Below are 13,777 nucleotides of genomic sequence, written 5' to 3'. Positions count from 1 at the left end.
TCTGCTACCTCTTTTCCTGTCCATGTTTTGCCCACTTGCCTGCTTCTAAACTCTGGGTTTCTCTCTGCTCCATGACTTGCTTCCTCTGCATGTCTGTCATTTGTTCTGCCATCTCAGAACAAGTGTAGCTTTGTGTGATGTCCATGACACAAGGTGGCAGCATAACCTCAGACCAGGAGGAGCAGAACTTGGTGGATTAGAATAAGGGTACTATCCAGGTTGCTCTGACCTTCAGTCCCCTTCAGTGACGTTGGAGGGGGATTTCCTGAGGTGATACTGTACATTACCTCCTTGTCTGATGTAGTAACTCAAGGCTTCAGACCACAGAAAGCTACGAATGAATGCACAAACCTCAAAATCTATTCTTGACAATGACCCCATGTACTCTTAAGCATGTGGGATCCATCTCTGAACCCCCTAAAGCACAGAATACATCAGCACCCACCTCCACCCCCATCTCCATATTCTCCCACTGCAGCCACTACTTGCTGCAGAATAATTCAAAGTAGTGATAATAAGAATCCTATCCTCTCTAGAACACCAGTTACAATCCACAACAAGACCCAGTATACTGGCTGGCCCACTTGAGTTTGGCAAAGGCAATTCAGCTCCAGGGCACTAGTTTTCATCTGACTGCAGATTGCATGAGATGGGGCTGCACTTGATGCCAGGGCTCTGGGCATAGTTGAACAGTTAAAAGTGTCTCATTTTGCGCTGTGATGCAGAGCTCTGAAGGTGGAAGAGAGCAGAGAGTTGCCTGTGGCAGCATGGGACAGGCTTGGAGTCCTGTGCTAAGTGGGTGTAACGTTATCTAGAAAGGAACATATTTAACACAGGTTCTCCTTGCATTAGTCTGCAGAACTGTCTAAGAACACCATACTGGAGGCACAAAGGAAATGCTTGCCACAAATAAAAAAAATGGAAAGTGGACCAAAAGAAACACAGCATGGCTTAATGGCAGAGCTGCAGAGGCAATAAGCAGAAAAAAGCCTTCTTTCAAAAAGTGGAAGTCATATCCTAATGAGGAAAATAAAAAAGAGCATAAACACTGGCAAATCAAATGTAAAACTATAATAAGAAACTAAGAGAAAATTTGAGGAGAAACTTGCTAGAGACACACAAGGTAACAATACAGATTTTTTAAAGTACATTAGAAGCCAAAGGAAGTCAGCTGGCCTTTTGGATGATTGGTGTGTAAAGGGGTGCTAAAGGATGATGGGCCCATTGACAAGTAGCTAAATGTATTTTTTGCATCTATCTTCACTGTGGAAGATGTTAAGGAAGTTCCATCACAAGATCTGCTCCTGTCTCCAGACAAGTCAGTGGAACTGACCAAAATTGAGATGTCGGTAGATGAGGTTGTAGAAGAAATTGATAAACTAAACAGTAGCAAATCACCAGGGCGTGATGGCATTCATCCTCAGGTCCTGAAGGAACTCGGATCAGAAATTGTTGAACTCCTAACTGTAGTATGCAACCTATCAGTAAAAACAGCCTTGATACCAGAGGAATGGAGGGTTTCCAGTGTGACTCCCTGTAGCAAAGGCCCCTAACCCCTGCAAGGTAGGGAGCCAGCAGCAAAGGTCTGCAGTTAAGTAGGCAGAGGCCAGTTCCAGAGCTACATGCAGCCAGGGAAACCCACAAAGGGTTAAATAACAGCAGGAGGGAAGGCAAGAGCAGGCTGCAGGCTGAGCCATGTGACTGGAGAAGGCAAAGCCCCTACCCATTAAAAGCCTGGGTCCTGAGCCAGAGGTGTGAGTCTGGCCCTGCTCTATCTGCAAGTAGGACTTGTGCAGGCTGGAGAGATGACAGAGGGGAACCCAGACAACTGGCTACCTGAGTTGCTGCTACGGATTCAGCAGCCAAAGGGTAGGAGGTGGCTGGGACCTGGGGAGACCCAGAAGGGCTTTATCTATAGCAGGCACAGGACAATACTGGAGGACCAGATGAGGCTGTAGAGTTAGAAAGGAGACTACAGGGGTGCTTGAGGAGCATTCCAGGTTTTGAGCCCTGCCAGGGCAAGGGGCATGAGACAGGAGTAGCCTGAGGCCAAGAAGGCTGAAGGTCAGGCCCCAAGGGGCAGCGTTGGCAGACAGAGGCCCATGAGAGGCTGAGACTGAAAGGCCAGGACAGAGCCAGTGGGTCCAGACTTCTGGTTCACAGCCAGAGTAACCTGCAGGCTAAGGCTAAGAAGGGTGAAGCCTATAAAGGAAGGTCAGTGATGATGGAATGACATCTGCAAAGCATGGGAGTGGCTGTAGGAAGAGAAGGAGGCCATACATTCAGTCCTTAAGGCAGTTAGGGCCAAAGAAGTCTGAGCCACAAAGAAAGACTGTGCATGGTGGGGTTAGGGCCCCAGACTTTGAGAGAGAGAGACTAAATGTGTCAGAGTCAGAGCCCCAAGTCAAGCAAGCCAAGTCAAGCCCCTGGAGGATGAGGAAGAGCATCCCGAGCTCACCAGCCTCTAAGGGCAGCCTCCCCTCTTTATTAATACCATCAAGAGCTGGTCAGGACTAGGGTGGCCACCAAGAGATGTCACAGCCACCCCAGGGCATGTCCTTTTACACTCCCATATTTAAAAAAGCTCAGGAGCTGTGGTTTTCAACTTGTTTTTTTATTTTCAGACCCTTAAAAAATTTGAATGGAGGTGTAGACCCCTTTGGAAATTTTGAATGGAGGTGCGGACCCCTTTGAATTGTAAGTGCAGGTATTCACATTTTTTGATTGGTCATAGTCATCTTTTGCAGACCCGTTAGACATAGTCTGCAGACCCCCAGAAGTCCATGGACCACAGGTTGAAAACTGCTGCTCTAGTGGGGATGCAGGGAACTACAAGCCAGTGAGCCTAACTTCTGCTCCTGGAAACCTGGTAGAAACAATAATAAAAAAAGAATTGTTCAGCACATGAATTGATATGACTTGCTGAGGAGGAATCAACATGGTTTTGTCAAAGAGAAATTACGACTCACCAACCTAGTAGAGTTCTCTGAGGGCGTCAATAAGCAGATGGATCAGGGTGATCCAGTGGACATAGTGTATTTAGACTTCCAAAAAGCCTTTGACAAGATCCCCCATCAAAAGCTTTTAACTAAATTAGGTAGTTGTGGGATTACAATGATTAGATTACATTCTTGGATTAGAAATCGGCTCAAAAATAGAGAGCAAAGAATGAGTATAAATGGTCAGGTTTCAGAATGGAAAGAAGCAAACAGTGGGTTCCCCAGGGATCTAGGTTGGGATTGGTGTTGTTTAACATATTCATAAATGATCTGGACAAGGGGTGAGTCACAAGGTGGCCAGATTTGCAGATGACACAAAATGATTCTAAGTGATAAAGACCAAGGTGGATAGCAAGGAACTACAGAAGGCTGTGGCACAATTGAGTGAACTGGCAACTAAATGGAAAATGAAAATTAATGTAAATTAGTGTGAAGTGATGCACCTGGGCAAAAATAACCCAAACTATACATGGGCTCTACATTAGCTGTTACCACACTGGAAAAATCGGGGAGACATTGTGGACAGTTTGCAAAAAAAGTCAGCTCAGTGCTCAGCAGCCATCAAAAAGGCAAACAATATGTTAAGGATTATTAAGAGGGGAACTGTAAGCAAAACAGAATGTCTCCTTATGCCCCTTTATAAATCCATGGTGTGTCCACACCTTGAATATGGTGCCCAGTTCTGGCACCTATGCTTTAAAAGGAATGTAGAAGAACTAGAGAAGGTACAGAGAAGAGCAACAAAAATGTTTAGTGGTATGACGAGAGACTAAAGAGGATAGGCCTGATCAGTTTAGAAAAGAGATGCCAGAGGTGGGGTGGGAGAACATGATAAAGGTTTATAGAATGCTAAATGGTGAAGAGAGTGTAAATAGGGATTTATTATTTACTGTTTGTCACAATTTAAGAAGTAAGGGTCCTGAAATGAAACTAGTAGGTAGTAAGTTTAAAACTAACAAAGGGAAGTTATTTTTTCACACAGCATGTAATTAAAGTGTGGAAGTCATTGCCCCAAGATGGCAGTTTAGCTAGCTGGAAAGGGTGGCCAGGCATCTGGCAGAAGGCTTCTGTCAGGCTGTAAGCTTGCTTTCACCCAGCAAAAGGAGTTAGGATAAGTGCTTCCCTATGGGCCCTGTAGAGAGAGAGTTTTAGTTGCCAGAAAAAGAAGTGTAAGGGGAGTGGGGAGAGATTTACAGAAATAGAGAAAACACAAAAGAAGAATGGATAACAGAACAAGACACAGAGAAATAAGGGAGAAGAGAAAAATAACAGCCTCTAATATAGCTTCTCCTACTACTCTCCCATCACGACCTGCCAAAATCTGGCTCAGCTGGAGCATCAGCTGCATGGGTGGATCCAGGATTTTGTAAGAGGAGTGCGGGAGCAGTGACCCATGCTGCAGGAGTTGCCGCACCCTGGCACCCCTCCCACCAAGATAGACAGACCATGCCATGGGAGTAGGAGCCAGGGACTTTTTTAAAGTCCCTGAATCAGGTAAGAATTTCCCCACCTTTGTCTTCATGCTCAGCAACATGGTCCCTCTCTCCAGTTTCCCATACCCCTCTCCCCTGCCTGCCATTGCCACTGCCTCCAGTTGTCCCAGGTGAGGGGAGTTTCAGATCCACTCCTGCCCTACTCCAGACAGGGTACATGAGGAGTCATGCTCAGCTTAAGACAGTGGCAGCTGTTGTGCCAACAGAACCACTCTCTGAGCCTGCTCCCAGGCTAGTGGGGAACACCCAGAGGCATCAGGCAGGGAGAAGGAACCCACCCACTGCTGCCGTTATGCCAGACCGAGCATACGTTCCTGCACAGCCTGGTTACAGCAGTGCAGGAGTGGCTCTGGAAGCTCCTCCTGCCTTGGGGCAGTGGGGACAGTAACGATAGTGGAAGGGTGAGGGGAGAATGGGAGGGAAGGGAAGGGGATGTGCCGCTGAGCATGGAAGGGCGGTGGGGGGGAAGAGGGAATTCTTATCTGATTTGGGGACTTAAAGATCTCCAGCCACTGCTCCTACAGTGTGATCTGAAAGTATGACCATTCCACTGCGCCCCATCTGGATCTGTCTCAATCACCTGTTTTGTAAAACAGTTTTGGAAAACTGAATGGTGACTGAACTCAAACTCTAGGAGCAACATCAGGTCAACAGCAGAATGTGCCTAACACACTAGGGTTAACAACCTTGCAAGGGCTGCATTGACTGCTTTGCATTTTAACAGCTAGCACGAAACAGAGCAGGAGGCAACAGTCAGAGTTTGCTTCTCCAGTGGCCTGTTTGTGGGACTTTGGGAAAGCTAAGTAAGTTATAGGGCTCTCCTCTATTCCCTAATATATTAAAATATTCAAGGATTCCAAACAGATTAGCAGTACATAATTGCCCTTTGCAGAATCTGCACTGTTATTGCTCCAATCAGTTTACCAGGTACAGATGTAAGACTCAATGGGTGTGTCTACATGTGCAATTAATGTCAAGCAATAAACTTCCAGCGGGCCTTTTGAAATTGCACCCAGGACTGCAGCACGTTGAGCTGGGTTGGCGCAGCCCTAGCTGGCAAGTAGCCCTTGGGGGCCAGGCTGTCAGCCTATGGCTACTCTGCCCCAGCATAACGTGCTGGCTGGGGCATGAGGGAGCTCCAGTGCTGGGCTAGTCAGCAGACAGCTCCTGCACTAAAGCATCCTCATGCCCCAGCCAGCTCCTCCAATGTCTATACATGTGCTGCCTCAGAGTAAAAAACTGCAGCAGTACTTTTACAAGTACTGTCTTGCTGCGGAGTGTATTAGTTTACTCCACCCTAATAGCCCTGCATGTATACATGTCAAGACATTTACAGTGGAGTTAATTAGTCTATCTCTCAGTAAACATTTAATGTAGGTGCACCCAATGAGCTGTAATTTCTTAGATCATCCACAAACCTTCTTTTAAATTGTGTAATATTTACCACTTTACAATACTCTGGTACAGTAACTGTTTTAATTAGAGTACATCTTGTTTTCTAGCAGAGTTGCAATTTCATACTTGGACTACTTCAAAATTCCTAGGTGTATGCACTCTGGGCTTAGGTACCAGTTTTTCTCAACAGCTCTTTCGCCAACATCTCAATCTTTGACAGTACCTCATTTTTCCAACTAGAAAAGATCAGGTATGGGTTTGATATCTGCCTAACAGTTTTGGGCTGAGTTTTGAGGCAAAGAAATCTTGTTACTTTCCAGCAAGGTCTTTGTCTTCCTTAGCTGCATTTGGGGTCCAGTAAGCCCCATATTTCTTTCATAGGCTTCCTACTTCTGACATAGTGACATAACAAAATAATTTCTTCTGTCTGATTTTTATGCCTTTAGCAATAATCCTTTTCCTCATCCTTCTTACCTGCTTTATTTGTCCCTGGTACAATGCCTGCTGTATTTCATGCTCCTGTTTATTGATTTCATTTGGGTGATAGTTCTAAATCAGGCATTGGCCAAGTAGCCTTTTGAACTTTGCTCCTTAGGTATGCTGGTTTGCTTCTTGCCTCCGTGGTTCCCTTGGCATGCATTTTCTAGCATTGTATGTATTTAGGGCCAGATCCAGATTAGTACACTGGAGAAGCATCTATCTGGAATTTAGGTGGGATTTGGGTGCCTTAGTCACAAAAAATTCAGAACACCCCTGCTCTCATGGCCATAACACTGATTAAGGGCCTAAATTCATTCAGAGCCTCCATTTCGATTAGCATAGAGTCCTAGTTGCCTTAGCTTTGGCTTCCACACATGTGTGAAAGCATCCCAGTCTGAACAGCTAGGTACCTACTCCTGCCAAGGTACCTAAACTCTGCTTGAGTGTTCAGAGGAGCCTTATCTACAGATGCACTCAGATCATGCCTAGCTTAGTCTGACTGTACTGGATTCAGCCCAAAACATGGCAGCTATGTAGTGAGAGTAGTGGTGGTGCTTCCCTTCTGCACAGTAGCTTATGTTTCGAAGTGGTAGGCCTGAGTTTTGGGTATACCTCACTCTGGAGGGGCTCAAATCCACACCTCCCGCCTCTCAGGAGAGCACCCTAAGTGCCCAGCTGTGGCAGGACACTGTGTATGCCTGCCACTTTAAGTGCCTGGAGCTGGCAGCTGCCAGGTGCCTGATGAGGGCAGCCATTTTGGAAGCAGGGGCTGCCCATATAAACAGCTGCTAGGGGCCAGGCAACAATATAGCCTGGCTGGAGGGCTGCTGGTATCAGCTGGAGCTGGAGCTGGAGCTGGAGCTGGAGCTGGAGCTGGAGCTGGAGCTGGAGCTGGAGCTGGAGGCTCCTGGTCCTGGTCCTGGGCATGACCTCAAACTGCACCCTGCCAGGGGTGGGTGGCCTGGTGGGGCTCCCAGTGGTGCGGGAGCCCCCAGGAAATACCAGACCAGTTACTACCCTGGTGAAAGGCAGGCCAGGGTGCCTTAACCCCTAGCCCCCACAACCAGGTGGGTTACCCCTTTGTTGAAGTATTGGGAAGGTGGACCCCGTGGCAAAAGAGTAAGGGTCATAGACTCAATGCCTGTCTGAACTTCCCCTGACTGGCCCATGCTGGGGCCAGGACTGGAAGGGTTGAAGGGCCAGGGGCCCACTGCGAGGGATGCACCTGGGGTTCCAACTGGCCTGGAGGTGGGCCGGGGCCAGTGAGCCAAAGGTCCCAGTGGGAGGATCGCACCCAAAGGGGAAGCAGCTCAGGGAGCTATGTTGTCCGGTATGAAGGCAGAAGAGACCGCCTGATGAGAGGAACCCAAGTGGGGTTCAGTAGTAGGATTCTGGGGCCCACTGTGGGGCCCAGTGACTGTAAGAACTATAGATGCCATCTGCAAGGCTTGGGCTGGGGTGTAGGGAAGGAATGGAGCTGCAGATAGTGCCCCCTGGCATTGGGGCAAAAAATGGGCAGCCTCTCGCTTAATTACATCAATGTAACTAATTAACAGCAAAGCGTGGTGAGAGAGAACGTGGGCAGTTAGCCCAGGAAGAGGTGGGTGGGCCACGGTGAGATGGGCCCTGAGCAGGCCCCCTGTTACACCGGCTATAGAGTAATCTGCCTGGGGGCAACCTCCACTGCCCTCCTGTTGAAGCTTGGCCACTGTGCAGCAAAGCATGTAAGAGGACACTGTCATGACCACAGGGATGGGAACACAGAGCACCCCTGCTTCCTGGGCTATAGACTCAGGCTCCCTGTGCTTGTTCTTCTGGCCTTATGACTCCTGCCTGCTTTGCTGCACAACAGCTCAGCTCCAATAGGAGGAATGTAGGATGTCCCCACCATGGAGACATACCTATTGTACAGCTTGGTGGTCAGAACACTCTCCCAGAGGGTGGAGGACATTGGTTTGAATTCCCTGAGACTGAGGCAGGCTTAGAATCCAGGTCTCAGACCTTCTGGGTGAGTGTCATCACCATCTCTATATTGGGTGCCTACTATCAGAGTAGGACTAAGTACTCTGGATCCCAAGCGAGTAGAAATGCCTTGTGTGTGACCCTATATAAGGCACCTAATTTCCAAAGAAGTAATAGTTCAGATACTTCCTTCTGTTCATCGTTTCCTCCTGGCATCTCTCTGGCCAGCACTTGAACGGTCTGATTTGCCCTTTAACTGCATCCATTATATGTACCTAACCCTCTCTGCCTGACCTCTTTGGGGTAAAGAGTCTCTTTAGGTGTGCCAAAGTCTGTGAAACCTGTGGGGCTAATCTAGAGCTTTTATCCCATCTCTTCTCACACATCTCCTTTCTGCTTCTCTGTTTTCATTACACTATAGCACTTTCAAGAAACGGTTAAAGTGGTTTATCTGTGTTGTCATTTTTGTACAAGTCAGTAGGTTTTGAGTATTTTTCCAACAAAACAGCAAGGTGGTTTGTGCTTGTCACTTTGGTGGAACCTGCATTTTATCAGTTTTGCTCATCACAGTGGCAGGCTCCGCTGGCTACAGAGGCAGAGCTTAGAACATCTGTGAAGCTTCAAATGTGGTTCTCACGTCCCCCCAGTACTGGCAGAATTTGTATTCAGCACAAGCACGATTGTTTGAGGCTTTGCAGCATTTGTAAGTTGTTATCCCACAACCTGTATAGCTACTGCGTACTGTTGCCCACTCTAACACAAAGAGTAAAATTACTTTCCACACAGAAAAACATCTGCAAGACTCCTCTCATAAACTACGATGTATGTGAATGCCCTTATTTCACTCCCAAGTGTCTTAAAAGGTGACTCTCAGTAAAAATGCATGTACTCCAGTCTGGTCAAACAGCTGCACATGCTTGTCCTTCTTGAGGACTAACCCATACATCAAGGGTGAAGTGTATGTATGTTGGATAATCCCATTGGCAGACATGGTTCCTTGAGTAGTTGTGATATCTTTTATTAGACCAAGTGAGTAATTGGAAAAAAGTTCTTAGCACGCTTTCAGGCACAATCAGCCTCCTTCAGGCATAAGAAGTCTCTGCCATTGAGACTCCAAGGAATCAAACAGAATTCAGAGTCTCAGAACAGCAGAGACTTCCTATGCCTGAAGGAGGCTGATTGTGCCTGAAAGCGTGCTAAGAATTTTTTTCCAGCTACTCAGTTGGTCTAATAAAAGATGTCACATCTACCCAAAGAACCTTGCCTGCCTGTGTCCTTAGATCAACACAGCAACAACCAAAAACCCAGCAAATAATCCCATTCTCTTTCTAGGATAGAACTCCAATCTCAGAACCCCTCGGATAGGCTCCACATGAGTTCTATCTGGTAGGAACTGCTAGTTGAACTATGTGGATTGGTGTTTTAAATCTTCCACATTTAAGGCCAAAGGAGTTCTATCGAGAAAATTAAAGGGTGTCAAAATCAAGTTTCAAATGGAAACACTGGTTTCAGTGCAGATTTCTTCAAAAAGATAGCTGCAGAGAGGGTGTTGCTAATGTTCCAAAACATGGAGGTGAGAGGCAAAGTATTGACACAAATCAGAAACTGACTCAGAACCAGAAAGCAAAGAATGGGATTAAAGTCAATTTTTTCCTTTTGGCAGAATGTTAGCACCCGCCCTCAAGGGTCTGTGCTGTGACAGTTACAATGTTGTGTTTGTTTGTTGATTAGGATATTCTGAAGTGAGCAGTGAAGCAGTACAGTCTCGGCCCAACAAAGTTATTTAGGTGAGTTGGGACTGAAACAAGCTGGGTGAATGGGCATCAGAATGGCAAATGAAATTCAGTGTCAGTGAATACAGAGTAATGCATGTTGGAGGGAAAAGATGACTTGTAGGTGCTACATGGTGCTAACTTATCTGTGGCTGCACAAGGATAGGATGCTCTTGCTGTTGTATACCCCCCCCTTCCTCCTCGCCATGAAAACCCAGTGGACATGGGACAAGTTTATAAAGACTCAGTGGACAATACTAAAAGCAGCTAAAGTTTATAAAGCAAACAAAAAATTAGGACACAAAAGGAATGGGATGAGAAATAACACAGGGTATTTGTGAAGGGTAGATATGCATTGTATAGACTAACTGGCCACATCTACACGTGATATTAATGTGACACAACAAGGGCGACACATATAGGGTGCACGCAGGTTCACATGCACCCCCTGAGCGTGGTGGTGCACCCTCTACAAAAAGGTGTCGCTGTTAAGTCTGATACTACATTCAGCCAGGTTTATTTTAAACCAGTTTCAGCCACTTTGAAACCAGTGTATATGCACTGAACTTCTGCTTTTTTTTTTTACAGATTTAAACCAGTTTCTGATCACTTAAACTGGTGTATGTGTAACGTCTGTCCCTAACCCTGGTGACAGAAGGTTATGCATCTGATTTCAGTTAGTCTTCTGCATTCTGTCTGATTTCATACTATTTGGCTAACTACTCTCTGCTCAGAGTATTTTATAATGTTGCCATATAAAACAGTGATGTAGCCTCATGTAGATAGTATATACAGTGCTGAAAGGTGTAGTACACCCATCTCCAAATGGCTATAACAGAATGGGAGGAAGAGATCAGCATTAAAAGAAACTCAAAGGATGACAATTATGACCTCAGAAAGGAGATGCATGAGAAGAGATGGGATAAAAGTCTGTAAAACAGCTGGTCTAGTGAAGGTAAATCTGAATCTTCTGTTCTCCATGCCTTGTAATACTGGAAAGGCAGAAGGAGTGGGTTTAGAGCTAATGTACCCGAATGCCATGTGCAATTAGACTGTGGAACTGTGTGTCACAGAGTATGATGGAGACCAGATTTAAAGAGGGTTCATGGATATATGGATAACAAGAACATCTAGAGTTATAATAGGTAATAATAAAAAGTTTACTGGTAGGGGGAAAAAAATCACATTTGAAGGTGCTGGCCAATCTCTAACTTTTAGAATTAGAGTGGGCCTTTCTGGGGATCTGACTACCCCTCATTTCCTTACTGTGATATTTCTTGCTGCTTCTTCTGAAGCACCTGGTTATGGTGACTATCAGAGGCAGGGCACTGGACTAGATATCCAGTCTGACAGTTCCTGGGTGCATGCAATTAATGCACATAAATAAACTCTGGGGCTTATCGCTTCTGGGTACACTGTTTGAATGTGCACCTACAAGCAATAAATTCTGGACCAATAAACTCTGGAGTTTATTCATGAGCAGCATGTTGAGCTGGGTCAGAGCATCCCCAGCTGGCAGGAGACCCAGGGGATCAGCCTGCCAGCCCAGGGCTGCTCCCCCAGCTCAAGATGCTATGGAGGGGCTTACTGGGGCATGAGGGTGCTTTATGTGGGGCTAGCTGGCCAGAAGCCCGTGCGTTGAAGCACCCTCATCCCCCAGCCAGCCAGGGCAGTATCTACACAAGTACTGCTACTGAGTTTTGGTTTTTTTTACTCCAGAGCAGGACAGTACTTGTATTTACTGAGTAACTAATTAGTTAACGGCAGTTAATGTCTCATCTAGATGCATTCCCTGTGTTCCTACAAAGCTCTTGAGTAAACTCCTACTGCCAAGATAGATTCTGCTTCCTTGTGTCACTCTGAAGTCTAAGTCTAACCTGTCTGACAAAGATTTGCAAAAATGTGCAGAGAATTTAAGTGAACCCATTTGCCTTCAACTAAACTGCAAAATTCTCCAATATCAGGTAAAGGGGAAACAATCATGTGTGATAAAACTGAGGGTAGCTGTATAGCAAAATCCCAAATTTTATTTTTACTTGTGCTAATAGAAGTTCTGTGCTGGGTGCTACAGTCCTTGAGGTGTGTTTTCTGGGAGTTGTTGGACTGCTGGTGCATCACAGAATCCCTAGCACATCTGGTCCATTCTCATGTCTACCATTTGAGGAGTTCAAAATGCCTTACATGTGTAATTGAAGGATTGAAGTTTTCTGGGAAGTAGGTATGGAGTACGTGCCCGTCTGGTCTCAAACATCCGGTCACGTGCGACTCTGGCCTGGATGTTTGGTGTTTGCTTCACCATCCCCTGTGGTCCATCAAGAAGGTGTTCGCTTCCAGTGTGGTCTTCCCCAATGTCGCCTTCCACGACTTTGAATGTTTTTCAGTGGAGGGTCTGACCGTTTGGGGTCTTCCAACGGCGGAACATTTCTTTGGTGGTCTTCTGCGAGGCTCCACTTCCTCTGCACCTTACCCTTACACCAAGCCTTGACAGGTCATAGTTGTCCTCCTGGCCAGGTTCCCGGCCATTGAGCCCCTGATTACTATCGAAGGGGGTGGCCCTCTCTGCTAAAGCTAAGCAGCCTGAGGTATCCTGCCCGGGTTGCAAGGCTGCCACCTTTTCTCCAAGGCTAGCAAAGCACCCCTGGGGTTTAAGTAACACCAAGGCTCCAAAAGAGCTCTACCCCTCAGCCCCTTCAAAAGGGGGAAACATAAAACACAAAGAAAACTACCGTTGCACTCTGAGGGACCCAACTGTTCACTTGCCAGGCCCCCTCTGCCTAGTTGCCAACCACCCTCCCTTTGACACTATGGGTCTGGGTTAGGCCCTGTATGTGGCCAGGGTAGCCTGCGGGCTCCACCACAACTCTTCTCCCCCATCACCCAGCCTTTTGTTACTTTGAGCCACCTGTGGTCCTCCGGTGGACACCCGTCCCCGCCACTGACATCGGGGTCCTTCTGCGCCTCTCTGCTCCGACTCCTGGGTTCCAGATCATGGGGAGATGCCTCCGTCTCTCAGTGCCTCTCACTGCAGCCAGCAGTCTCTGGCTTGCAGCTCGTACTGGAGGGTTCTTCCCCACCGGGAAAAGCAGCCTCTAGCTCTTCTCACTCCGGTGGGAGCTTTGGAGAGACACCTTCTGCTGGTGCCCTTGCCGGCACCACTCTCCCCACTTCCTCTTCACCGGAGACTTGTTTTATTTCCACTGGCCGGTGATCGCTGATGATGTCACCGGCCAGCTGCAGCTGTATGAAGGCATGGCTGACAATCCACGCGGGTCCCTCCTCGTGTTCCAGCTTCACTGCGGGTAAGTGTTTCCCTTTACCCTTGCTTTTTTCGTCTTTCCCCTCTGTGGGTTCCTGTCCCTGGGGTTCCCTTTTTGTATTTTGGCGTCCTCCCTTCTGCTGTTCCCCGTGACAGGGTACATAACCAGCGTATTTTCAGTTGCTCACTGAAACAAACTGGCTGAGTAATGAGAACCTACCTCAAACCTGGTGGAACTTATGTGTCTGTGTGTATGTTCCACAAGCACTTTTATAACACTACCTCCTCTTCAGTTGTCCCAACAGAGATTAAAATGTTGACCCCCCAGCAGACAATAAATGGGAACAGATACTGGGGGAAAGAAAATGAGGGACATGGAGACTGCGGCAGTGCACCTTTTGATGCCTGCCACTTTATGGG

This window comes from Crocodylus siamensis, chromosome 1 (genome assembly GCF_052110815.1).
Source record: "Crocodylus siamensis isolate JL-2025a chromosome 1, ASM5211081v1, whole genome shotgun sequence".
Lineage (NCBI taxonomy): Eukaryota > Metazoa > Chordata > Crocodylia > Crocodylidae > Crocodylus > Crocodylus siamensis.
Note: the sequence above shows the minus strand (reverse complement) of the source record.